At 45.7% G+C, this 26,846-nt stretch overlaps 1 long non-coding RNA gene across 1 annotated transcript in view; it reads right to left on the bottom strand.

Annotated features, from left to right (window-relative positions):
- Positions 1–26,846, bottom strand: part of LOC137649682 (uncharacterized) — an 80,246-nt gene that overhangs the window by 45,263 nt on the left and 8,137 nt on the right. The window contains exon 2 of the long non-coding RNA XR_011045819.1: positions 1,835–1,934. This is a non-coding gene — a long non-coding RNA (uncharacterized lncRNA). The remainder of the gene's footprint in view (positions 1–1,834; positions 1,935–26,846) is intronic.

Below are 26,846 nucleotides of genomic sequence, written 5' to 3'. Positions count from 1 at the left end.
CGAGATTGTCCAAGGATCTGCCCTGAGCTGCATCCCCCTCTGCCAGCTGTGTTTTAGGCATCCCCCCACTGATGGCACTGATGGGCTGGTGAGAGGATTATCCTTACCCCCTTTCCCTCCTCTGGAGGGTTTGGAGCCCTTTGGATATTTGGCAGGGAAAGGCTGCTGTGACACCTTTTTGGGAAACCCTGCTGTCCTACTGGTCGAGGGTTTGTTGGTCTGCGATTGTTTCTTGGGAGGTGGAGGAGCCTTTCCATAGGGTCTGGTTGTCAATGCCCTATGAAGGAGAGAATCCTTAGTGGATTTTCTCCAATGCTGAGCCACCCTGTCAACATCCAATGGCTTGAAGAGAGAGGTTCCTTCCCGAGTAGAGTTCCTGAACCTGGGCACTTCAACTATAGGAACCTGCCTGTGAAACCTTCCAATCACAGCATCTCATTAAGAATTACATTTGCCCACAGGTTGACAACCTGGTGGGAAATGAACTCCAAGGTCCAAGTCCCTGACAAGAAAAAGGTCTCCATGAACCTTCTTGTACTCTCCTTTGACCAATCCTCGGTTCGTACAACGTGGCCCACTGAACCCAACCACAGATCCAGCCATGAAGCAACCTGCATGGTGTACTTCGGGACCTTCTCGATGTTGATGAGCTCTGGGGCAGAGAAAGTAACCGAAAGCCCAGAAAGCCTCTCAAGAGAGAAGGAATCAGAAGGAGAACAATCTCTTTTAGCCTCCTTACAACAAGCACCATACTACTTCTACCGAAATAGGTCTCTTTTTATAGTTTATATGTGAAAGGTCTGTATTAATGTTGTTACTGTTCTTATAATATTCTATTTTAATTATTCATTATTTCTCATATGGTTGACAGTATTTCCTTATCTCCATTCCTCACTGGGCTATTTTACCCAGTTGGAGCCCTTGGGCTTCTAGCATCCTGCTTTTCCAACTAGGGTTGTAGTTTAGCTAATAATAATAATAATAATAATAATAATAATAATAATAATAATAATAATAATAATAATACTGAGAGGGGCAACCAATCCCCGCAAAAATCACAGGCTGAAGAATACAAGCAGTGCCTACCACATCAACTCGGTGACAAAGAATGAGGTCTACCATGACCCAGCTCATATAGGTACTATGAGGGTGGCCTTCAAGACCAAGCCAAGTATGAACAAGCACACAAGGAAAAGGAAAGGCACAACACAGCGTGGACAGTAATCATAGCGAATGTCCATTCCGGGTTATGAACAGAAGTGCTGTGGGCAGTGCTTGCCCACAGCGTGGGTAAACAACTGATAACCACAATGTTAATATAGCATCCCAAGAATTCTTTCTTTCTGGTGTAGTAAAATGATATAGGAGTATAAATGACGAGGATTTGTATTCATTTGAGAACAAGCACAAATTTACAGTATACGCTTACATTTCAATTAATAAATTTCAAGTATGTACTTATCCCTTACTCTCCACTACAACAGACCTTATCATTTTAGCTTATTAGTTCTTGTATTTTATTGGTCTTTCCTCAATGTATCTCTTGTAAAAAATATAGATAGACAAAAATAAATGAAAAGTCTAATAGTAAACATTAAGCATACAAGATTAATCTAGTTGCAATGGTACAGTAACAATGAAAAACTTTGATAAAAAAAAAAAAATCCTCAGAGTTCTAGGGTAATATCATATTCATGAGAACAGCATGTTGAACACTGAGTAAATTACCCTGTACAATAGTCCCCATTTATGAAAATAGTTTCCACAAAGTTTACGTTAATCATCCCCTCAAATAAATTATTAAGTTTAGAATGTAATGAAAAAAAAAAAATACCTGTACATTAGTCAGCACCAGTTGAGTAGCTAAGTGATGTAAAATACTTTACCAAAACCACAAATCTGACTTCTGTTATTACTCCCTTTTGTTGAAGATCCTGTATAAAAGAGAAAAGATGCGTTACATAATTGCTAATACGAAAATCATATTTTTTTAAATTATTAAAACATGAAACAATCAATCACATATTTGACACTGTACAAAAGAAAAAAAAAATATGTAAATTAACAAGAATTTCAGAAGAATTAATCTAGCCCGGTAAATATCTTACAAATTTTTACCACAATATCATCATACAAATTAACTTGTAAAATATTTTTCATCTGTTATTGTGGATATGACAAGCCACCAAAGCATAATGCTTTCAAGCTCAATAAAAATGAGCCACAGATTACCTTTTAATTGTCTAATGCACCAAAATTCCTCTTCACCATTAAAATGTGTAGTAAAACATATGGTTAATAGTTACCATACTCAAAACTGCACATTTTGCATGCTGTTTTTAGCATCAAGCTAAAGATTTGACTATCAGAAAATTTAAAAAAAAATGTGCATTGAAACAAAATATCATATACATACAGATAGACTCACTGCTCTCAAAAACACCCATCTGCAGGATACAATTTGGGAACTACCTAAAACCAACTTTCCGAGTCACACATTTGTGAAAGCCATGAATGCACTGCACTCTGAACAACAGTATATAGAATATTCTCTTGCCCACCCAATGACCAGATTATATCCATTCTTGTGCCTTAATATTTTGTCATTGCTTGAAGACTTCTACAAACTTAAATAAATAATTTATTTAGGTCAGAACCACTGACTGGGAAAATTTCAATAGAACTTTGTGCAATACATAAGCAGTTTTACAAACATTTGTAAAATTGTAAAATTATGGACCATAATTTACTTTTTTTCACCTTCTCGTAAGGCAAAAGAAAAAAAGAAAAAAAAAAAAGACAAATTTGGGAATAATTTGTATATTTCTTTATTAACTATGGAAACCTTCAGCTATTTACAGTTGAAATATGTTTCAGCAGTACCTGAATCCAGTCATAAGACTTTTAAGTTTGGTGTAACTACACACTGTTACTTAGCGGAGTGGAGGGAGTTCGACCAGTCTCTCTAGTAACAATATGACAAATTCGTAGATAATTTGTATTTTTCCTAACGATACAAACCTTTAGCTATTTACTAGGGGTTATTACTTTAAGCGAAGCTGAAAGGACGAGCCATTAAAATTTTAGGATGGTTAACTGCCCATTCTGCTAGTTAGCGGGGGTAGGGCCGGGTAGCTTACTACCGCTCCCACTCACACAAAGGTGATTTAGCTCACTTTACTTGGAGGTAGGACTTCAAGGGAGATAGGGCTGGCAGGTAAGTTTGCATAAATAGCTAAAGGTTTGTATCGTTAGGAAAAATGTTATTTTGATAATAAAATAAATTTTTGAATATACTTACCCGGTGATTATAAAGCTGCAACTCTGTTGCCCGACAGACAACTCTACGGTAAAAACTCGCCAGCGATCGCTACACAGGTTGCGGGTGTGCCCAACAGCGCCATCTGTCGTCCAGATACCCAGTACTCAATGTAAACAAAGACTCAATTTTCTCCTCGTCCCACTGCGTCTCTATTGGGGAGGAAGGGAGGGTCCTTTAATTTATAATCACCGGGTAAGTATATTCAAAAATTTATTTTATTATCAAAATAACATTTTTCAATATTTAACTTAGCCGGTGATTATAAAGCTGATTCACACCCAGGGGGGTGGGTAGAGACCAGCAATATATGTTTACACTTTTATGAGCTAAGAGTTTTTATTTCATTTTAGAATTTATCAAAATAACAAAAACAAAATAAATAGGTACCTGGTAAGGAAGTCGACTTGAACAATTTCTCTGCCTTTTAAGTACGTCTTCCTTACGGAGCTTCGCGATCCTCTTAGGATGCTGATCGACCCCTAAGATCTGAAGTATCAAGGGTTGCAACCCATACAACAGGACCTCATCAAAACCCCTAATCTAGGCGCTCTCAAGAAATGACTTTGACCACCCGCCAAATCAACCAGGATGCGAAAGGCTTCTTAGCCTTCCGGACAACCCAAAAAACAACAATAAAAACATTTCAAGAGAAAGATTAAAATGGTATGGAATTAGGGAATTGTAGTGGTTGAGCCCTCACCCACTACTGCACTCGCTGCTACGAATGGTCCCAGTGTGTAGCAGTTCTTGTAAAGAGACTGGACATCTTTCAAGTAAAATGACGCGAACACTGACTTGCTTCTCCAATAGGTTGCGTCCATTATACTTTGCAGAGAAATATTTTGCTTAAAGGCCACGGAAGTTGTTACAGCTCTAACTTCGTGCGTCTTCACCTTAAGCAAAGTTCGGTCTTCCTCACTCAGATGTGAATGAGCTTCTCGTATTAACAATCTGATAAAGTCTGACCAAGCATTCTTTGACAAAGGCAAGGATGGTTTCTTAACTGAACACCATAAAGCTTCAGATTGGCCTTGTAAAGGTTTAGTACGCTTTAAATAGAACTTAAGAGCTCTAACAGGGCATAAGACTCTTTCTAGTTCATTGCCTACGATCTCCGATAAGCTGGGGATATCGAAAGATTTAGGCCAAGGCCGAGAAGGCAGCTCATTTTTGGCTAGAAAACCAAGTTGTAGCGAACAAGTGGCTTTTTCTGACGAAAATCCTATGTTCTTGCTGAAGGCATGAATCTCACTGACTCTTTTAGCCGAGGCTAAGCATACCAGGAAAAGAGTCTTTAAGGTGAGATCTTTCAGGGAGGCTGATTGTAACGGCTCCAACCTGTCTGATATGAAGAATCTTAGTACCACATCTAAATTCCATCCAGGGGTAGCCAAACGACGCTCCTTGGTGGTCTCAAAAGACTTAAGGAGGTCTTGCAGATCTTTATGTTTGGAAAGATTTAAGCCTCTATGCCGGAAGACCGATGCCAACATGCTTCTGTAGCCCTTGATAGTGGGAGCTGAAAGGGATCGTCCTTTTCTCAGGTATAAGAGAAAAACAGCTATTTGAGCTACAGAGGTACTGGTCGAGGATACAGAAACTGACTTGCACCAGTCTCGGAAGACTTCCCACTTCGATTGGTAGACTCGAATGGAAGAAGCTCTCCTTGCACTAGCAATCGCACTGGCTGCTTCCTTCGAAAAGCCTCTAGCTCTCGAGAGTCTTTCGATAGACTGAAGGCAGTCAGACGAAGAGCGTAGAGGCTTTGGAGTACCTTCTTTACGTGTGGCTGACGTAGAAGGTCTACCCTTAGAGGAAGACTTGTGGAACGTCTACTAACCATCGAAGTATCTCGGTGAACCATTCTCTCGCGGGCCAGAGGGAAGCAACTAACGTCAACCTTGTCCCTTCGTGAGAGGCGAACTTCTGCAGTACCTTGTTGACAATCTTGAACGGTGGGAATGCGTAGAGATCCAGATGTGACCAATCTAGGAGGAAAGCATCTATATGTATTGCTGCTGGGTCCGGGACTGGAGAGCAATAGATTGGAAGCCTCTTGGTCAGCGAGGTTGCAAAGAGATCTATGGATGGTTTTACCCCAAGTGGCCCAAAGTCTCTTGCACACATCCTTGTGGAGGGTCCATTCGGTTGGAATAACTTGCCCTTTCCGACTGAGACAATCTGCTATGACGTTCAAGTCGCCTTGGATGAACCTCGTTACTAGGGAGATGTCTTGACCTTTTGACCAGATGAGCAGGTCCCTTGTGATCTCGTACAACGTCAGTGAGTGGGTACCTCCTTGTTTGGAGATGTACGCCAAGGCCGTGGTGATGTCCGAGTTAACTTCCACCACTTTGCCTCGAAGGAGAGACTTGAAGCTTTTCAAGGCCAGATGTACTGCCAACAGCTCCTTGCAGTTGATATGCATGCTCCTCTGACTCGAGTTCCATAGTCCTGAGCATTCCCGACCGTCTAGTGTCGCGCCCCAGCCCACGTCCGATGCGTCCGAGAAGAGAACGTGGTTGGGAGTCTGAACAGCCAGTGGAAGACCCTCTCTTAGGTTGATATTGTCCTTCCACCAAGTCAGACAAGACTTTATCTTTTCGGAAACCGGGATCGAGACCGCTTCTAGCGTCTTGTCCTTTTTCCAGTGAAAAGCTATATGGTATTGAAGAGGACGGAGGTGTAGTCTTCCTAGTGACACAAATTGTTCCACGGATGACAGCGTCCCTACCAGACTCATCCACAGCCTGACTGAGCAGCGTTCCTTCTTCAGCATCTTCTGGATGGATAGCAGGGCTTGATCTATTCTGGGGGCTGATCGTCTTGTTGTTCAGCAACGTCCTCATCAGAGGGTTCCTCATCCGAAAACTGATGAGGAAACGGCAACGGAGTGGGCAACGTCTGGCTCGCTGAGTCCGGTCGCACTGGTGGATGCGTGACGGAGCCGGACGCAATATCATGGAACTGCTGCACAGTCTGTGAACTGTCAACAACCATGGGTGCGCGAGGAAGCACAGCGTCAACCCGAGACTGTCTAGACCGTCTGGGTTGTGCAGTCAACACCCTACCGGGTTGCTGAGGTTGACGCACTGCGTCAAAACAAGTCACCTCTGCTGGTTGTTGAACGTCCTGAACGTCAACAACCACCTCCGAGCGTCGCTTAACGTCAACGTGCGGCTGGCAACCCACACTGGGTGGCATCGGTGGAGGAACCACCTCAACTGGCAGACGCGAGTAGGTTACCTCAGCGTCAACAGGGCGCACAACCGACCGGTTGGAAGGTTGTTGGCCAGAAGCAACCTTCTCCGCATTAAAGTCCTCTATCAAGAACGCAAGCTTGGACTGCATGTCTTGCAGCAAAGCCCATTTAGGGTCTACGGGAGCAGGTGTGGCAACAGACGGGGTTAGCGACTGAGGCGGTACCGTTTACCATCCCTGAAAGCCTTGTTATGCGTGACATAATTGTACAGCAAAACTTCAAAGGCTCGAAAACAGCTGTGAAGTTGACCTGTAAACAACTTGGAGCGTCTCCTGGCCAGGCGCCAGGGAGAGTCTACGAGAATTGAGAAGTCTATCTGGGCAGAGGCATGAACTCCCAAGCCGAGAACTTCTCTCGTGTCATATCAGACTCTTGCTCTATAAACCAGTTTTAAAAGAAGGGAAAGCAAAGGCTGTATCCCCCAAACTCCTCCTGGTGAAAAACCAGTCGCCTAGCCAACGTAAAGCTCTCTAGGAGAGCGAGAGAGCACTAGCTTAAAAACAACGGCTTCGAAGTAGCTAGGCCTAGTGTAAGCTCTGACGTTTAGGCGAACGAGGAGCAGCAGTTACAAAAAGATCCGGACAAAGATCCTTAACAAAATCATCATGATTTAATTAAAGTCCATAGGAGGCTAAGCAGCTTTAGGCTCCTCTCCATCTGACAGAGTCCTCAAGGGAATATCAGTAGGAGGGGGAACAGCAACTTCCTCATCTGAAGGAACCTTATCCGATAAAAGCTGAGTCTCAAGCAAGGGAGAGACCTACCGTGGTGGCAATGCTTTACAAGCAGAGTCCACACTCACTGGTGCATTAGTAGCGGACCAGAACGCAACGTCATGTAACTGCTTGACAGTCTGTGAACTGTCAACAACTGAACTGTCAACCACAACAGGTGCGTGATGACGAACAGCGTCCACTCGAGACTGCTTTGACTGCCTAGACTGAGCAGCCAAAACAACTCTAGAATGCGGAGGTTGATGCACAGCGTCAAAACAAGTCAACTCCGATTGTTAGTGAACGTCTTGAACGTCAACAGGAGCATCAGCAAGTGGCCTAACGTCCAAATGCGGCTGAAAAACCACACGAGACAGCATCGAGTGTGGTTCTAAACAACCTGACTGACGTGACTAAGCTACGCCAACGTCAACAGTAAGCACAAAGGAACGTTAGGTTGGCTGAAATCCAGGATATCGATGAGATAAACGGCTAGACTCAACGGACTAATCAGCAGAATAGTCTTCCATAAGGGAGGCAAGCATATACTGCATGTCTTGCCATACAACCCATTAAGGATCAACGGAAATGGTTGTGGTAAGAGACGAGGGTAACGTCTGTGACCGCAACACTTTGCCTACAAAAAAAGACTCTCGGAGTCTGTGTTACGCTTTTGTTAGGCGGCGAGCAGTTATCCGATGACTGCATAGGGTCAGAGCTATCCTAATGGTTGTAACCAGGACGCTGGACCTGTCCTGAAAGGACTGACTTTCGCTTAAGGGCTTCGACACCTTGTGACAGGTTTCTTATGCGAAAAGCCTTCGGATGACGAGGAAAAACAACGTCTCTCTCGTTTTATGGTAGGGGAGATCTTGGTAAGATACACCCGATACCATAGAGGGAAAACGTCTGTTCGTTGGTCAAGGCCTCTCGAACCCATAAGTCGTTTGACATTACTTCTCCCCTGGGCTTGGGAGCATGTAAGAGGTCCCGGACTAGGTGAACGACAGGCACGAACAGACGAACCCTCGGACGCAACACTGTAACACTTTGCGCATATCACTTTATCACTTCGATTTTCTGTTTTGCACTTATTTCACTGAAATCGAAACTTTTACTGATTTCTACCTGAAACACGCAATTCTACCCTTCATTAAAAGGTAGTAATTGCGAAAACAGTCGTATAATGCAAGCTCATTAATACCAGCAAAAAAACAGAAAACATATTTTAAGATAAAAAAAAATCAGTGGCTGGGAAAGAGACTAAACACTAGTTCATATAACTACGTTTTCAATCTCTCACCGCACATAGCCTGGGGACGAGAATAAAAAACTAAAACGTTTTATCCTTCTTCCCCGTACAGCGACTAGGGACGAGAGCAACTCGAAAAAAACGTTACCCGCTTGAACGGAACGTTTTCTCTCCTCTCTCTCCCTCCGTCTCTATCTCTCTCTCTTTCTCTCTTGATTTCGCACCTAAGAGAAGAGCCCAATTATATTTCGTAAAAAAAAAACATGTTATTTGACTAAAGGAAAAAACTGAAAGGTTTTTCAAATAAAAAGTTCCTTTAAAATAGAATTTAAAACATTTAAGCTAAGAAAGAATGAACAAAACGTCAGAATCGATTTACTCTTACTGCAAAGTGAAACCGTGATACACTCTCTCTCTCTATCGTAACAATAGAGCGCATGTTGAACGTCCTGAACGTCAACAACTGCGTAGCATAAATAAACTAAACGTTAGTTCATCTTTGAAAACAGTACGAAGACTATCAAAGAAATTCTTTCATAAAATATTACATTTAAAAAGTTTTAAATCCTTAGCTCTTTAAAAGCTAATTACGATATAAAGGGCTCAACGTTGATTAACTTCGGTTTCCAAGTTAGGACCGCCTACTCTCAGGAAAGGTCTATATAAACAAAACATTAAAATTATTTTTATATGTTTATAATAAATGGAAAGTTAATCGAAGAGGCCTAATAAAGGCGGAGAGATATAAAAAATATAGAGGAAAATCTATAACGTGATATAATTACTAAAAGCCTAAACACACTTCCGTCTAAGGGAAGGGCCGGCCATTTAAAAGTGAAAGAAAGCCCATACTCTCTTTGTCACCATAATTAAATCTATCCAAAACGAATTCAAGATTTAAGATGAAGATAAAACACCTTCATAGCAAAAGCTCAAAACTAGAATAAAGTACTTCACCAATTAGTTGTGAAAAAACTCCAGTTTAGCAACAGCGAGTAAGTACGTCTTGTCGATAGCTTGACAGAGAGAAAATTGAGTCTTTGTTTACATTGAGTACTGGGTATCTGGACGACAGATGGCGCTGTTGGGCACACCCGCAACCTGTGTAGCGATCGCTGGCAAGTTTTTACCGTAGAGTTGTCTGTCGGGCAACAGAGTTGCAGCTTTATAATCACCGGCTAAGTTAAATATTGAAAAATACAAATTATCTACGAATTTATCCTTTGTTCCGTAACTGGAATACAAACCTACGCTATTTATTAGGGGGGACTCACCCATTAGGAAGGTGGACGTTCCTGCTAAACTGGCTTTTTGCTTTACCAGGGGGCTCCTTATTTTGAATGGGTCTGTACAAAAAAAAAAAAAAAAAAAAAAAAAAAAAAAAAAAAAAAAAAAAAAAAAAAAAAAAAGAGAGGTCCCTGCACCTCACTAAACCTTGCTCCGCAAGGTCCGTGGCCTATGCAAACTGTGTGTTGAGATGTATAGAAGTGTGACTGTCCACATAAAAGTTAGTCCGAGTCTTTGTAGGAAAAACTGATGTAACCAGGACTTTCCCAATTCGAATTCGCCACAAGGAAGAAACCATGCTTCCTGCAGTGATTTGAGGTCAGCTTATGCAGAGAACCCAGGATGCTGCTTTCCCCAAGAGAGGGGAGAATGAAGAAAAGAATAAGAGCCAGTCAAACTTTTTCATATTGCACACTAAAACCAGGTAACGGTGCCCTCAACTTTCTGCTACTTGTCCGATAAGGAGCTTAAGGTATTATACCAGCTGTTGTGCAGCCACCACAGGGCCGATAAAGAACCTATTAAGCTTTCTTTGGGTCACGTCTTGCAGGTAGTGGGCTGTGAACGTATTCTGACGTTTCCACTCCAGCCTGTAGAACCTACATCACAGAAAAGTTTCTCTTAAATGCCAGAGACGTAGCTATGCCCCTGACATGGTGGGCTTTGGCGCAATGAGGAGGAGGAGAGTCCAATTTCAGGGCATGGCCTATGACCTTGCGAATCCAGGCAGAGATGGCGTCCCTCCTCTTGTTCCTCCCCGTGCTGATGAAAAGTGCAGACACACGGCGACGGGCTGCGGCCGTTTTCTTGGGGTACAGCCTCAAACTCCTCACTGGGCAGAGTAAGAGATGATCAGGGTTATCAGTTACAGAGTGGAGACTCAAAATCCCGAAGGAGTCGAATCGGGGATCTGCTACTCCCGGCTTCTGAGTCTTGGCTACAAACTAAGGGACGAAGCCGAATGTTACCTCTCCTCATCCCCTTGAATGGGCAATGTCTTATGAGAGACCATGAAGTTCACTAACTCGCTTGGCCGAAGCCAAAGCTAGCAGGAGCACTGTCTTTCAAGTGAGGTGGCGATCTGTTGCCTGGCGTAATGGTTCGTAGGGAGGTCTCTTTAGAGACCTGAGAACTCGAACCACATTCCATGGGGGAGTCTCACTTCAGACTGAGGACAGGTAAGTTCGTAACTCCATATGAGTAAGGAAAGTTCTAACAATGAGGATATATCCGTTCTGTGAAGTCTAAGGGCTAGGCTTAAGGCTGAGCGATATCCTTTAACTGCCAAGACTGAAAGGCATACTTCTTCACGCACATACACGAGGAACTCCGCTATTAGTGGAACAGTGGAATAGTGGCATCAAGAGGAGAGATGAGATACCCCTTCCACGACACTAACGACAGAAGACTTTCTACTTTGTCTGGTAGACAGCTGCTGATGATTTCTGCAGATATCCAGACATCCTGCTTGCAACTTGTTGCGAAAATCCTCTTTGAGTGAGAAGATGCTGGATAGTCTCCAGGCATGGCTTTGGGAAAGATCTTGGCATGTGGCTGTTTGAGTAGATCGTCTCATGGAGGGAGTTCTCTTGGATACTCCGTCAGGAGTTGAAGAAGGTCCGGAAACCATTCCGCATGATGCCATAGCGGAGCTATGAGAGTTATCAAGAGGTTGACCGATATTTTGGCCTTGTTGAGTACCCTCCTCATCAGACCAAACGGGGGAAAGGCGTAAACGCCGATGTTGTCCCACCGTTGGTGGAATGCATCCTGCCAGGGAGCCTTGGGGTCTGGGACAGGGGAGCAGTACAACAACAGAAGCCTGAATTTCAGGGCCATTGCGAAGAGATCAACAGTTGGAGAACCCCACAAAGTCAGGACTTTATTGGCTACTAGATCATCCAAGGACCACTTGGTACTAACTATCTGAGATCCTCTGCTCAGGTTGTTGGCGAGTACATTCCTCTTTCCTGAAATGAAGCTTGCCGATAATGGTATCGAGTGAATCTCGGCCCATCTAAGCACCTCTTCTGCCAGACAGGATAGGGGCTACAAAAAGGTACCTCCTTGATTGTTGATGTGAGCCACTACTGTGGTACTGTTGCTCGTCACCACCACTGAATGGCCCGCCAGGGACTGGTGGAACTGTTGAAGGGCCAGAAAGATAGCCTTCATCTCTAAGAAATTTATGTGGAGGTACTCTTCTGACTCTGACCAGAGGCCTGAGGTTGTGTGCTGCAGCACGTGGGCTCCCACCCTTTTTTTTTTAAGTGTCTGAGAACACCATCAAATCTGGGGGGAGGACAAGATCTACTCTCTTTCGTAGGTTCTCGTCTTCTGACACCCACCATTCAAGGTCCGTCTGTTCCGCTGATCCCATGGGGATCAATATGTCCAGGGAGTCAAAAGCCTGATTCCACCAGGAATTGAGTCGCCACTGGAGAGATCGAATCCTGAGGCGACCGTTAGGAAATAGACAGGCCAGGGATGAAAGGTGTCCGAGAAGACGTAGCCACGTCTGGGGTGGAAGTTCTTCCCGTCTGAGAAAGGGTCTTGCGACCTTTCTCAGCCGAATTATCATGTCGTCTGATGGGAAGGCTTTGTGGAGATTGGTGTCTACTATCATGCCTAGGTATACCAGTCTCTGCGTAAGAAGCATAGCAAACTTATCAAGGTTTACCATGATCCCCAGATCTTGTCAAAGCCTCAGAGGTCTGTCTCGGTGTTGAAGAAGGGTTAACACCAAGTCCGCTAGGATTAGCCAGTCATCTAGATAACGGAGGAGACGGATGCCAATCCTGAGTGCCCAAGATGATACTAGGGTGAACTCACTGGTGAAGACTTGAGCTGCTGTGGAAAAACCGAAGCACAGCACCTTGAACTGGTATTTCCTGTTGTCTAGGCTGAATCTTAAGTACTTCCTTGAAGACGGATGGATTGGGATCTGGAAGTACGTATCCTTTAGGTCCATTGTGCACATGAAGTCCCATGGTCTTACTGTTTGTCTTACTGTGTATGCTGTCTCCATGCTCAACAGTTTGCTTGACAAACTTGTTCAGAGCTGAGAGGTCAATGACGGGTCTCCAGCCTCCAGACGCCTTTTTCACAAGAAAGAGTCGACTGAAGAAGCCTGGGGACTTGTCGAGGACCTCTTGGAGAGGGCCCTTCTTCAACAGGGTCTAGACTTCTGCCCGGAGGGCTAGTTCCTTTGCTGATCTCATCACAAAGGAGTCTACTGACACTGGATTCCTGATTAGGGGAGGGGAGATGTTGTGAAGGGGATGTGATACCCTGAATGAATAATGGAGATTGTCCAGGGCTCCGCACCAAGTTGCTTCCACCTTTCCCAGCAACTTTGTAGGCATCCCCCTCCACTGGTGGACAAGTGGGGCGAATGCCTTTTCTAGCTTTTGCGGCCTTGGCCGCTCCCTCTAGGAAATTTTCCTTCCCTGGAGGACTTAGTGCCTTTCCCTTCTTTGGTCACAAAAGGCTTTTAAAAACCACTGTCTTTGCTGCTCTCTTGTTCGTCACGATCTTCGTTGGCTGGGACTGCTGAGGAGCTGGTGGTTTATAGGGCTTGGATGTCAAACACCTATGGAGGAGGGAGTCCTGATGGGACTTCCTCCATCTCTCGTCAAAATGTCCGTCCTTTTCCTCAAACAGAAAGGATCCCTCTAAAGAGGAGTTCCTGAGCCTAGCAATCTCGGTATTCAGGACCTGCTGATGGAATCTATCTGACACTGCATCTTGACTTTTCAGAATGGTGTTCGCTCATAAGTTCGAGACTTGATGGCCGAGAAACTCGATGGTGCGAGTGCTTGAAAGAAGGAAAGTTTCCATCGCTTTACTAGTGCGTTCCTTGGAGAAATCCTCGGTTCAAACCAGGATTCATAGGGTCCCCAGCCACAGATCAAGCCACGAAGTAGCCTGCATGGCATACTTCGTGACCTTCTCCTGCTTGAGGATCTCAGATGCTGAGAACGAGACCTGATGGCTAGAGCGCCTTTCTAAATAGACTCCCTTGGTGATCTCTTCCATAGAGTGATGGAGACAAAGAGCTGGATGAGGCTCGTCCAAAATTTCAAAATATCTCTTCTGTGGGAGGCGAGGAGGTGGAAGAAGCTTGGCGCTAGAGTCGGAACGTTGGGAGAAGGAGAGCTTGGAGGGCTGTTGGGCGATCTTAGCCCGGGCACCCTTTAGCCTTTGAGACTAGGGCAAGGTTGTACTGGTCTAGAGGGCTTCTGAGTGCCAAGAAAACGGTCTATGACTGTGTCTTTGCCCTCTCGTGGGGGGATCTTCGGGTTGGTAAACCTGTTCAGTACCCTAATAAGAATCAGAACTTAACAGGAAGCATGTTCTGACTCTTTCTGCTCCCCCTCCAAAGTGGGACTAGCAACAAAGTCTCCTTCTTCCACACCAGAGAGCTCCTCTTGGGGTGGGCATCCCTGGAGTGACTAGTGGTTCCTGTAGGCCTGGAGGTCCATGAAGAGGACTTTGGAAGAGCCTTGGAGTCTTTTGATTCCTTACGAGAAAGGAGGTAGGACTTAAGCATCAAAGGCCGGATTTGACAGTCTCTCCTGACTTCCGTTGGTGGTGAAGAACTCTCTGTGCGAGGAGAAACTTCCTCAGAAGGTGGAAGGGAGGAAGTCTGAGCCTAGCGCTACTTCCTCAGCGGAGGTGAGGTAGGACAGTGTCCAGCGGGAGAGACTGGGAGGACAGGCCTTAAAGGCCTAACAGGAGTTAGTTTAACCTTAGGGGATGTAACTGCATCTGACACTCCTTTTTTCCTCTTCAGGGGAGAAGCCAAGATTCCTCACAGTAGATCTGCTGGTGTCGTTGGATGGGAGGTCACTGAAGAGCGAGATGACATGGCAGGCCGGAAGGCTTGCACTACTGTTCTAACCATGGAAATGAACCTAGGCTGCTTGCTGACTAATACACTGTCAGAAAGATCCCCTGAAGGGAAAGGGACCAAAGGTTCCCTGTGAGGAGTCTCTAACGATGTTTGCGGTGGTGGGTCTACCTTTGAAGATCGACTCTTCGGGATCTTGAACCCTTCTATGGAGCATCCTTTCCCTTTCCCCAATGGTCGTGCTGTAATGCGTTTGAGAGGAGGGGAATGGGGTGACGGTGACCTGTCACAATCTCTATTGTGAAGTTCCTTATGCTTATGGTGTTTTGAAGCCGGGAGAACCTGCTCTGAGGTTTGGCACAGGTGGGCAGGAGAGCACTGGCGTGCTGGTAAGGGCTGGCGAAACAGAGCACGCTTGCGCGCAGTAAGGCGCTGGTGCGCAGGTGAGCGCTGGCGAGTTGGAGAGCGCTGGCACAAAGGAGAGTGCTGGTGCACAGGAGAGTGCTGGCGCTTAGGAGAAAGCTGGTGTGCAGGAGAGCGCTTGCAAGTTGGAAAGCACTGACATGCAGGAGAAGGTCGCTGCGCATGAGTGCTGCCGTGTAGGAGAGCACAGCTGCGCAGGGGAACACTGACGAGTTGGAGAGCGCTGTTGCACTGGCGAGCGAAAGTGCTCTGGCGAGGTGGCAACCGCTGGTCCTCGAAATGGCAAGAATGCGCTGGAGAGTGCCGGCGATCATGAGAAGGCTGGGGCATTTGAAGGCGCTGACGAGCAGGCGAGTGCTGATACACCGAAGGGTGCTGATGTGTTGGATAGTAATGACACTCTGGTGAGCGTTGAAGTGCTGGAGGGTGCTGATGTGATGCCGGTGAAGGTGCACTGAAGGGCACTGGCACGCTGGAGAGCATTGGCACGCAGCTAAACACTTTGGAGGTGCAGCATGAGCAGGCAGATGATGAACAGAACACAGGAAGGGTGAAGGCAGGTCAGCAGGTTGGTATAAAGGATGGTCTGGAACAGGGATGTGCCCTTTGAAAGGGCGAACATCCTCCGAATACGGATTGCGAACTATCCGCAGAAGAGTCCAGGGCCGAAGTCTGAGGACTAGCGGCTGGGTCATCAGAAGGTCTAGGAACGGAAGGTCGAGGGCCTGAAGTCGACTGAAGCGGAGGCTCCTCTGCGGGAGACAGCTGCGAAGATGAGCCTGAAGAGCCGAAAACACACCTTTTCCCCGATGGTGAAGGGTCACCTCTAACGTGAAGCAGAGGGCGAGCTCTGCGTCGAAGACGCCCTCTCAGGGCCGGGGATCAGCAAGCTGACTTCTAGAAGCAGCAGTACACCATAGAGGAGTCTCTATAAGTGAACTCCCCAAGGAGGAGAAACACTCGCAGGAGAGACAGAAGACTAAGTTCCCCTCGAAGGATGAACAGGAATGGGGGAACAGATTGGCAGCAACAGCTGGAGAATCTGAAGGTATAGGGGTGTCTGCAGCGGCCACAGAAGACATCTCAGACACTACAACGTCGACGCACGACAGAGGATCTAACTCCGAAGTTGACGATAGCTGCGCACTAGCACCACGAATGAAGAAGCACAGCAAGGAGTCCTTGGAGGGTGGACCTGGAAGCCCCAAGGATGACCACACCAGTAAAAAAGAAGACAGAGATAAGGCCTCACCCGGAAGAAGTGGGGTCGTTTTACTAGGGGAAGCAACACCATCTCCTGAGGACCGGGGTTGCCAGTATATTAAAGGATCTATGCTACTACTCAACGGTCTCCCGGAACAAGCAGGAGCTTTGGAGGACGGTCGGAAAGCGGAAGAAGAAGTCTTGGGTTTTTACCCTTTCAAAGAAACCTTCGAAAGAGAAATATCCCGCTTTGACATCTTCTTCTGCTGTCGCCCAAACCTTTCCCACTGGGAGGCAGACCACTCCCAACGCTCACTACACCTGTTGTTACTATTGCACCGTTGACCTCTGCAGAGGGGACAAAGGGTGTGGCGAAAGATGTCCACAGCTGATATGAAGGTTCTGCAGGGCCGACCTTCAAGTCCAGGGCAAGTACGCATGGTCGCAGAAGTCAACACACACACACTAATCAAAGAGAAAGCACAAACAAAAGTAATTAATGGCAGTCCAAAAATTGGCGAAGGATGAAGAACGGCAATGACCGTACACCATCCGAGCTAAAAGCAAAGTGAGCTAAATCACCGGTGTGTGAGCCAGAGCGGTAGCAAACTACCCCCTACCCCCCCCCCTAACTTGTGGAATGGGTAGTTAATCCTCGCTAAAATTTTAATGGCTCATCCTCTCAGCTTCGCTAAAAGAAATAGCCCCTAATAAATAACGTAGGTTTGTATTCCAGTAACGGAACAAATAGCATTTTGATATTGCACAGGACTTCTTGGGGGAAGATGAGGGTGGGACCAGTATGTGTAAAAAGCTCAAGGTTTGTATACAATAGTTACGAAAAATAGAAAATTATTTCCAAACATGACAAATATGGAAGTAATTTGTATTTTTCCTAATATACAAACCTTTAGCTAATTGATATGGATGGGATTATCCTTTCGGCAAAGCAGAAACTAGCCATAAGACGTTTTAGTGAGGTGGAACTACCCTACTGCTAACTAGGGGGTAGGAAGGGTAGTTGAGGTAACCATCCCTCTCACACACACCTGTGGATTCTGATCACTTTTGATTGCAGGCAGGACAATTTGATTAAATAGCTAAAGGTTTGTACGTTAGGAAAGATACAAATTACTTCCAGATTTGTTATTTTTTTCTTCACTAACAAACCTTACACTATTTAATAGGGATGACTCACCCATTAGGAGGGCGGAAGTCCTGACCAACTGGTTGGTCTTTGACCATTAGTTTTCTCGTATGCTTTGCATGTAACAGAGAGCAACCCTGGCACCTGACTAAACTAGACGTGCAAAGCACGGTTAGCAGGTTGATCAATTTTAGTCAATGATTGATGCTAGCAGTGTGACAAGTCTATGAAACACCTTTTCAGAAGCGTACGAATCTAAGAAGTAACCAAGAACGGTATCCAATCCCACCTCGCCAAGGGGTATGGGACGCTATAAGTATATTAACCTATACTAGGTTACACTAGGGAAATGGTTATACTTGCAGACAGTGGAGCTCAACCTTCCAGAGTACAACTGGAGCTGTTGTATCATAGAGTGGGGTGGAGGAAGATGAAAGAACGAGAGAGCCAGTCATTCTTTATCATTTATCCTTGGTTAACTCTGCCCTCACCATCTACTACTTGTCCATCAAGGAGGTCGAGGTGTTATAAACCATTTATTTTGTAGCCAAAACAGGGGTAATGGTGAACGTCTGCATGCTACTGTGGGTCACTTCTTGCAGGAAAGGGGGGATGTGAATTCAGAAATGCTTTCACCTTGCCAGTGGCATGGCCTGCATCAGAAAGTAACTGTTTGTGAAAGTTACGGGCGAATTCCACCCTAAAACATAATGAGCTCTGGGTCACCTCTATAAGGAGGAGAAGGAGAAGGATTCAATGACTGGTATATGACTCCGTGGGTCCCAGTCACGAACAATTTCCTGATTGGCCTCCTTTGACCCTCCTAGTGTTGGGGAGGCGTGCCGAACCTTTGGGGTGAGCTATTGTATCTTCCTCGAGGTATAACTTCAAGTTAATCACTAGCAGTCTTGAATCTGAGGTTCAACTGTCTGGAAAAAAGATGGATGTTACTTGGTTCTTCGCCGTGAGTGAGAGACATTGAGGGCGACCCATAGGGTGTACCTTCTCTCTTGGTCGAGGGTAACACTAGGAGAGACCTGTCCTCTGGATCAGGTGAATTTCTGATGTGTAGGGGTCCTGTGTCATTGAGGGGCACCCCTGGGACCAAAGGGAGCAACCCATGCCCCATAGAGGGTCTTTATTACCCGACTACGGGTAGGTAGGCTCAAACTCTGAAGAGCGATGATTGGAGACAAGGAAGAAAGGCATATTCTTCCAGTCAGGAGATGTTCGAGGAACGAGCAATGGACTCCTGTCCCCTAAGTCTAGGAGCAGCCTTCCTCTCGATAGCAATTTTGGGGGTTTATTACCAGAATTACACCCACGAGAAAAGAGAGAAGCCTTACACGATCCTCACCTCGCAGCATCTAGTCCTAAAGGAAGTCCTCAATTGGTTCTCCGATGTTGTAGACTCATCACTGGACGTGATAGGTCTGTTAGGCAAGACGAGTCTGGTGTGCTAGCCGAGTTTCTTAATGAGTTAAGACTGCCGAAGAGACCTGCTCGGTGGTGGTGTGATGTAATTTTCCCTAAAATAAAAAGGGAGCCTAATAGGTGAACGCAGTCTTTCTTCCTCAGGAAGAAGATCAATGCCTGTCATTGTTATCCATGCTGCTTCCCATAGGAAGGCCTCTGAACAGAGGGCAAAGGAGGAAGTATCCCGTAGAAGGGGTTGATTGATTAAATTTCAAAACCCATTGACAGGATCCCCCTAAGGGGAGACCACTTAGGAGCAGGAAGTGTTTCCCATGAAAGGGAAAACAGATGAATCACTGCCGTCACCCTAGGCAAATCTTCCCGAGAGAAGAAGATGCCTTTCTAGGACATTAAGAGATGGTACTACTCGTGCTCGGACCATAGCCCTGAGGACAGGTGGTACTGTATGTGCTCCCCCCCCTTTTCTTTGATGCTTCCATGGGAAACGTCAAATCCGGGAAAACCAAGGAAATTGACTCCCTGGATGAGATTCTCAACCTCCTTATCAGGACAGCCTCTTGGTTGGATCTCGTAGAGAACCAAAGGAAAGGAAGATCCATGGTGGCAAAGGACCTGGGATCTGGGTGTTCCTAAAGAGGTTGGATTCGACGGAGACTGATGCAGTCTTGTTGAACCAGTGGAAGTTTCTGCTGGCTGATGACCATGTCTATGGATACTCGTATTCGCTATGACAGTCGGGTCTCTCTTGAGATTACTCCAATCCTCAGATTGTGGTTAACTCGAGGAAATGTCACGGAGGAGCTCAAGACTCTTAGGTTAAGCCAGTCGTCCGAAGTCTTCGGAAACAAGGCTGATCCTGAGGGGGAAGGTTGACCTTAGGGTAAAAACCACGAAAAGAGGACTAGGAGTATCAGTCCTAGTGGTCGATCTTGTACAGGAAGCCAGAGGCTAACTGTTTGTATGATCGCGAGCCTTCCCCTTGCATGACAGGGATAGATGATTAAATTCATTCCTAGATGAGAGGCTAAAAGTGGAGACTTCTGAAAGAAATGACCAAAGAAGCTCAGCAGTATCTTGATGAACCGCATCTTCTTACGAGACCAAATGTTCAGATTGTGAAGATAAAGAGTGACCGCTACCCAACTTCTAAAGGAGGATGGAAGAGACAAATGAGTATCTCTTGTGGCTTGGATGTGGACTCTGTCCTTGGCAAAAAACATGACCCAAGTATTTTGAGCTGTAGGAGGATTTTTTCCATTACTGAAAAAAACCTCACTCTAGGGTGAGAAAGGAAGATATCCTTTTGAACAACTGCGGCCAAAGGGAGGGCTCCGGTTACATAAAAGAGCCATTGACCGAGTTCACAAAAAGACTAAGTATAGTGAAGTGTTAGGGCAAATATGTTTCTCCGGGAAAGGATTTTGTGAATAGAGGTTGAATGTGCTCACACGAAGGTCCGAGGGCGTATAGGCCGACGGAGACCGTGAGAACACAAGATGCCAACAACCTCTGTCGTTCTAGAAGGTTACCCATCCCAGGGTTGACCGGAATTCTAGCAATTAATTAAGTTGCCTCAGATGTTGCGCTAGACTGCACTGAATTAAATTCTCTAAGAACGAGAGAATGAGGGGGGTGGTAACCACATGAGGTTGTGCCTCCTAATGCAGGGGGGGGGATACTCAAAGAATTTGCCTACACAACCACGTCCGAGATCCAATTTGCTACAGGAGACTGCATAACTAGCACAGTTGCTATCCATGCAAAGGTAATCCTATACCATAGGTGAAACAAGGGAGGAGGTAGCAGCTGAAGCAGCAACCTGGTCCTTGAGGCACATGGCCCATAAACTATTCTGTAGTAGGAACGAAGTGTAGGTGAAGAACGTACGTTCCTGAGGGATGAACGTCCACGAACATGCTGAATTCATTAAAGAAACCTGGCTACATGAATGCGGGTTCTTCGAAGTTCGCAGAAAATGAAAACTTCAAAAACCAAAGAAACCCTGTTTGTGAGAAACGAACTAAACCCAAAAGGTGAGGGGTATTAATCGCTAAGATTAGCGCTCGCGCATGACCCCAGTCATTGTTGGGGTTGTGCTGGGTTAGGTTCCCAGAACAAAATCTGCATTGAACTTCAACTCTACAAGGGAGGGCTACCAAAGAAGCATAAGCCTAACACAGAAGTGAAAAAATTACCAATTTCCTCTAGATGGGAGTACTCTCTAAAGAGAGACTCACGGGAGCAGCTCCTTCAACTCTACGTGGGAGGGCTACCGAAATAGCATAAGACCAAGAGAGGTGAGAAGACGATCTATGCCGTCTAGATTAGAGTACTCTCCGAAGAGAGACTCTTGGGAAGCCCATGCGTCAATGAAGTACCGGTAAGGGTCTCTGACAGAAGGGTTCTTTCCGGAAGTGTCTTTACCTGGGAAGGCAAAGTATCCAAGGTTAACCATTAGATGCTGGAAGTAGTTGCTGTTTCCTACAGCAACCTTGAGGAGATCTGACTAGTGACGATCCTGAGCAGGCTTAATGATGATCATAAGCTGGTAAACAGCTAATGGCGAGCCTGCGAGCGACAAGCAAGTGAACATCAAGTTGATGAACGGTGAGCTGTCAGGTAAATAGACAGCGAACAATGAGTTGTCGAACGTCCATGGCGAACGGCCCAATCTTTAAGAAGCTGGAGATCTTTTAGCCGTTGAATCGGTGCTTGGCAAGCTGACGACCAGGGAGGCGGCGATCGGCGAGCTGACAATCGGCAAGTTGGCAACTGGTTAGCTGGCAATCGGAGAGTGGCAAATAGGAGAGTTGTCTAAAGGTCTAGCTGTGAGCTGGAGATTGGCGAGCTGTAGGTAGGTTTAAAGGCTTCAAGACCATTTGAGATACTTCCTCAGTGGCCTCGCAAGCAATAGCAACAGCTGATATGGGTTATCAGTTACAGAACGGAGACTCTCAATCAGGAACGGCCCAAATCTAGGATCTGCTACAGCCAGATTTTGAGTCTTAGCTACAAACCCCAGGACAAAGCTAAGTGTCACTTGCCTCTATCCCCTCAAATGGGCAATATCGCAGTACAGACCATGTAGCTCACTGACCTTTGCAAGTCTGGCTTCTGATTGAGAGCATGTGTGCTCAAAACTTTGTGTAAGACCTTTACATGTGATTTCCTGAGTGAATCCGGGAGTGGAACTAGCTCCATCAGTGCCTCTGTGAGCATGGTAGGGTCTAGGAGCTATTGCATTTGCTGGCACCGCGGAGCTATCAGGATCATTAACCAATCTGTCGATGCCCTTCTAGAAAAAGACTCCTCATCAGAAAGAAGTACTTTCAATACTTAGACGAACAATCCGGAGATGTTGGGGAGGAACTGTCTGCAATGAAGGAGGAGTCTACTCGAGGGCAGACTACCTATGTCTGGTTACGGGAAGGTAAGAGGGTCATGAATAACTTGACTCCCTCCCAAGGAATACAACCATCGAATTAGGAAGAGATCTGATGATTTATTAGAATGAGGTTCCAAATTGTATGATGGTACGTAGTCCTTACTATCCCTCACGAGTGTGCATCCGGCCATGGGAGTAACACATGCAACTAGCGAAGCGAACTGCCTTTGTTGGCGGCAGTAACAGCTTGTTTGCCTGCATGCAGTTGTGTGTCTCTGACTCTGGATAAGTGCTCAAAAACGGGCCTGAGCATCATGAACATGTTTCCATGTATGAGCACCCTCATGGAGCTCATGAAGTTACTTGCAGGAATAAAGTGTGTGATGAAGCGCAACATTATGGGCTCAAAGGAATTGATCGTTGACGATTCGTAGCACTGTGAACATGTTTGTGAGCATGCGTAAAACCCACAAAAAGTACAAAAAAATAGCAAAGCAATCAGACCTTCGTCAGTAGTAGGTGTCTGCCCACCCACCTTGTGTGTGGGACAAACGTCCCTGTAAGCGAATACTTGCTTGCTATCATTCATAAAACTAAGCACAATACGACTCTATCACTTTGGGAATAGAGGTTTAAGAAACTAAAATTGAAGGGTTGTCTCACTAGACTGTTGTGCCCTGAGGGCGAGAAGGGGTGAGGAGAGATTGCAACTGGTCAAAGGCCGACACCAGGCAAGTGTTCCAATGAGCTCTCTATTACATAGGGAAGAGAAGCCAGAGATGGTAGTCCCAAAAGATTGTGTCTTATGAGACTCGTTGCCTTCCGAACAACAGTGGAATGTGGCAGCTGCAAGCAGTCAGAAAGCATTCCTATCTGCAGCAATAATCTTGCAGGATTATGCCTAACCAGACTCACTGTGCTCCCAAAACTCGTTGCGCCCCGGGGCACAATGGTGGCAAGCGGCAGCTGCAAGCAGTCGGTAGGCATTCCCATTTACGGCAATAACTCCTGAGGGTTTTGTCTTGGGCAAGCGCGCATGCGCAACGGCAGTAACTCGTACCTGCCCTTTATCATGGGGGCATTATCGAGCATCTGTAGTTGCATAGAATTCATCAGAGGGATGTTTGCCTGAGCTTTGCCTGAGCACCTAGCTACGCTTAGTGTTGGGTGGTCTCTCTCTCATGAAAAATAATAGTCCCACATGCATGAGTTTATCTGCCCAAGTATGCAGAGAACACAAACACTAGCCAGGTTCCCAGAGGAGGTTGGCAAGGAAAGTCTTGCGAACTCATAGCTTGTTGAGGCGAGCACTGGCAAGCACAACAGAGAAGCTGAAGCTATGTGCACTGGCGTGTAGGAACCCACCACCACCAACTCACTATGAGCACTATGGTGAGCAATCTGGGTTACATGCATACCTTCGTCAGGCAGAGGAGGTCTCCCAACCACATCGCTAGCACTCAGTGGATGAGTACACAACACTGTGCATGACTTCTCTGCGAGACCGAGTCTGCTAACATAAGTTAACACGTCATGAAGCTCGATACTTATAAACTCCTATCAGAGGAGGTATTTACTAACAAAGAGAATAATAAGGCTGGGATGAATTAGAAGAACAGTAGGTTCTCCCTCTTGAGAGGTTGAAACCATGAGGCAGAGGTCCCCAAGAGCCTGGCCTCACAAAACTCTATGAGCTTTGTTGTGCCCAATGAGCACGGTGCAGACAATAATCCCAAAGAGTTATAGCCTGCAAGACTCGCAGATGGGAGAGGTAGCGACCACAAGTGGCCAACAGACAGCAATGACCCAGAAAGGGAAATTACTTGAGACACTTTGTACCCTGAGGACACGATGGGAGAGGCAGTGACCGTACACATCACCATCTTGTACCCCGAGGGTACAACAATGAAGGGTGGGAGCTGCGAGCAGCAACCTAACCACTTCATCGTCTAGCTCCAAGACGCTATGCTCTGAAGAGCAATAGCAAGGCATCGATGAATTGAGCACACGCTTATGAAAGGCCACTGTGGGAGGGGGGGGGGGACAACTCTGATGAAGGGCACCTTTCCCATGAACGAGATAATTACCCAACACTGCCAGGAGGGGCAAAGAGTCTTCTCAAGAATGGGATGGCTGCCCTACAATTGCAGTTGGCAAAGGGAGTCCTTCCTGGGCATGCTAAGGCTGACCAACACCTGGAGGCGAACCTCTGAGCAGCACACACTGCTTACCATCAATGAGCTTAAGCTCTAGTTGTAGGTCTGGGTTCACTAAAAAAATTCCCGGACTGGAAACTTCGAGGGGAAATAGTCTGCAACTGCTCTCATTCCTACGCTGGAACAACAAGAACAAAGGCGAGTAGAAGCAGAATGTGTTGAAACAAAGGGCACAAGAACTCTATTGGTGCATTACCTCTAGTCTTGAAGGGGACGACCATGGTCAAGCCCTGCTGAGGTTGAGAGCGCTCCTGGTTTGTCTCTAACTGTATTACTCTCAAAAGTCATTCCATGAATGAGGAGACCCGAACCTCCCTAAGAAGGTTGGAGTGGCAACGAAAGAAGGTCCCCTGGTGGAGGATGATGCCGCCTCGCTAGAGGCGATGGTGTACACACCTAAGGTAAGTCCAAGGTCAGATGAACATTTATCTACTTAATCATCCTCTACGGAGTCAAATTCAGTTTATTACAGGTTAACGGGGATAGAGACGGAATGTCTATTCACTCATGAGCCAAAATAACGTGGAGTATTGTTACTAGTGCGAGTGTGAACGAGGTGGCAAGTACCACCTGCTAACTAACGGTGGATAGTTACACCTCACTTAAAAATCTTATGGCTGGTTTCAACTGTCACAGAAATATATCTCCAATGTAAATAGCGAAAAGGTTTGTATATATTATAGTGTATAGAATATGAAGGGGATGCTAGAAATACCTTACACAGTCACCAATAAAATGAAGAGTAGTGTACTGTTGTATTTACAAATTATAACTTAAATATGATATTTTGATTATAGAATAAATTTTTGAATATACTTACCCGGTGAATATATAATAGCTGACGTCTCAGACGGCTCGACAGAAAAAACACAAAAACTCGCGAGCGATCGCTATGAAGGTTGCGGGTGTGCCCACCAGCGCCAACTATCGGCCAGATACCGCATATACATGTAAACAGCTCCAGTTCTTTTCATCCCGCTGGGTCTCTATCGGGGAGGAAGGGGGGCCCTTTAATTTATATATTCACCGGGTAAGTATATTAAAAAATTTATTTTATAATCAAAATATCATTTTTAAATATTAAACTTAGCCGGTGAATATATAATAGCTGATTCACACCCATGGTGGTGGGTAGAGACCAGTATTAATACAGTTTACGGCGTATATGCTTAGAGTTTTTGACAGTTATAATATAACAAAACCCAAATAAATATAGGTACCTGGTAAGGAAGCTGACTTTGACGATTACTCTGCCTTGTTAGTCTGCTTTCCTCACGAAGCCCAGCCATCCTCTTAGGATGCTGAAAGACTCCCAGGAGGTGAAGTATCAAGGGCAGCAACCCATACAACAGGACCTAATCTGGGCGCTCTCAAGAAATGACATTTGACCACCTGCCAAATCAACCAGGATGCGAAAGGCTTCTTAGCCTTCCGTACAACGCAAAAACAAGATTAAAAACATTTCAAGAGACAGATTATAAGGATATTGGAATTAAGGGAATGTAGTGGTAGAACCCTCACCCACTACTGCACTCGCTGCAACGAATGGACCCAGTGTGTAGCAGTCCTCATAAAGAGTCTGGACATCTTTTAAGTAAAATGACGCGAATACCGACTTGCTTCTCCAAAAGGTCGCGTCCATAATACTTCGCAGAGATCTATTTTGCTTAAAGGCCACGGAAGTTGCTATAGCTCTTACTTCGTGTGTCTTAACCTTAAGCAAGCAACGGTCTTTTTCACTCAAGTGAGAATGAGCCTCTCGGATTAAAAATCTGATAAAATATGACAAAGCATTCTTTGACATAGGCAATGATGGCTTCTTAACTGAGCACCATAAGGCCTCAGATCCACCTCGTAAGGACTTAGTACGAGCTAAGTAGAACTTAAGAGCTCTAACTGGACACAGTACTCTTTCAAGTTCGTTGCCTACGATCTCTGACAGGCAAGGTATATCAAATGACTTAGGCCAAGGACGAGAAGGCAGTTCATTTTTGGCCAGGAAACCAAGCTGAAGTGAACATGTGGCTTTATCTGTGGAAAAGCCGATGTTCTTACTGAAGGCATGAATCTCACTGACCCTTTTAGCCGAAGCCAAGCACACTAAGAAAAGTGTCTTGAGGGTGAGATTCTTCAGGGAGGCTAAATGTAATGGCTCAAACCTGTCTGACATCAGGAACCTTAGGACCACGTCTAAGTTCCATCCAGGAGTTGCCATACGATGTTCCTTAGAGGTCTCGAAAGACTTAAGGAGATCTTGGAGATCTTTATTATTGGAAAGATCTAAGCCTCTATGTCGAAAGACCGAAGCCAACATACTCCTGTAGCCCTTAATAGTGGGTGCTGAGAG

The sequence above is a fragment of the Palaemon carinicauda genome, chromosome 11 (assembly GCF_036898095.1).
Source record: "Palaemon carinicauda isolate YSFRI2023 chromosome 11, ASM3689809v2, whole genome shotgun sequence".
NCBI classification, from domain to species: Eukaryota; Metazoa; Arthropoda; class Malacostraca; order Decapoda; family Palaemonidae; genus Palaemon; species Palaemon carinicauda.
Note: the sequence above shows the minus strand (reverse complement) of the source record. Positions and strands in the feature narration are given on the sequence as shown.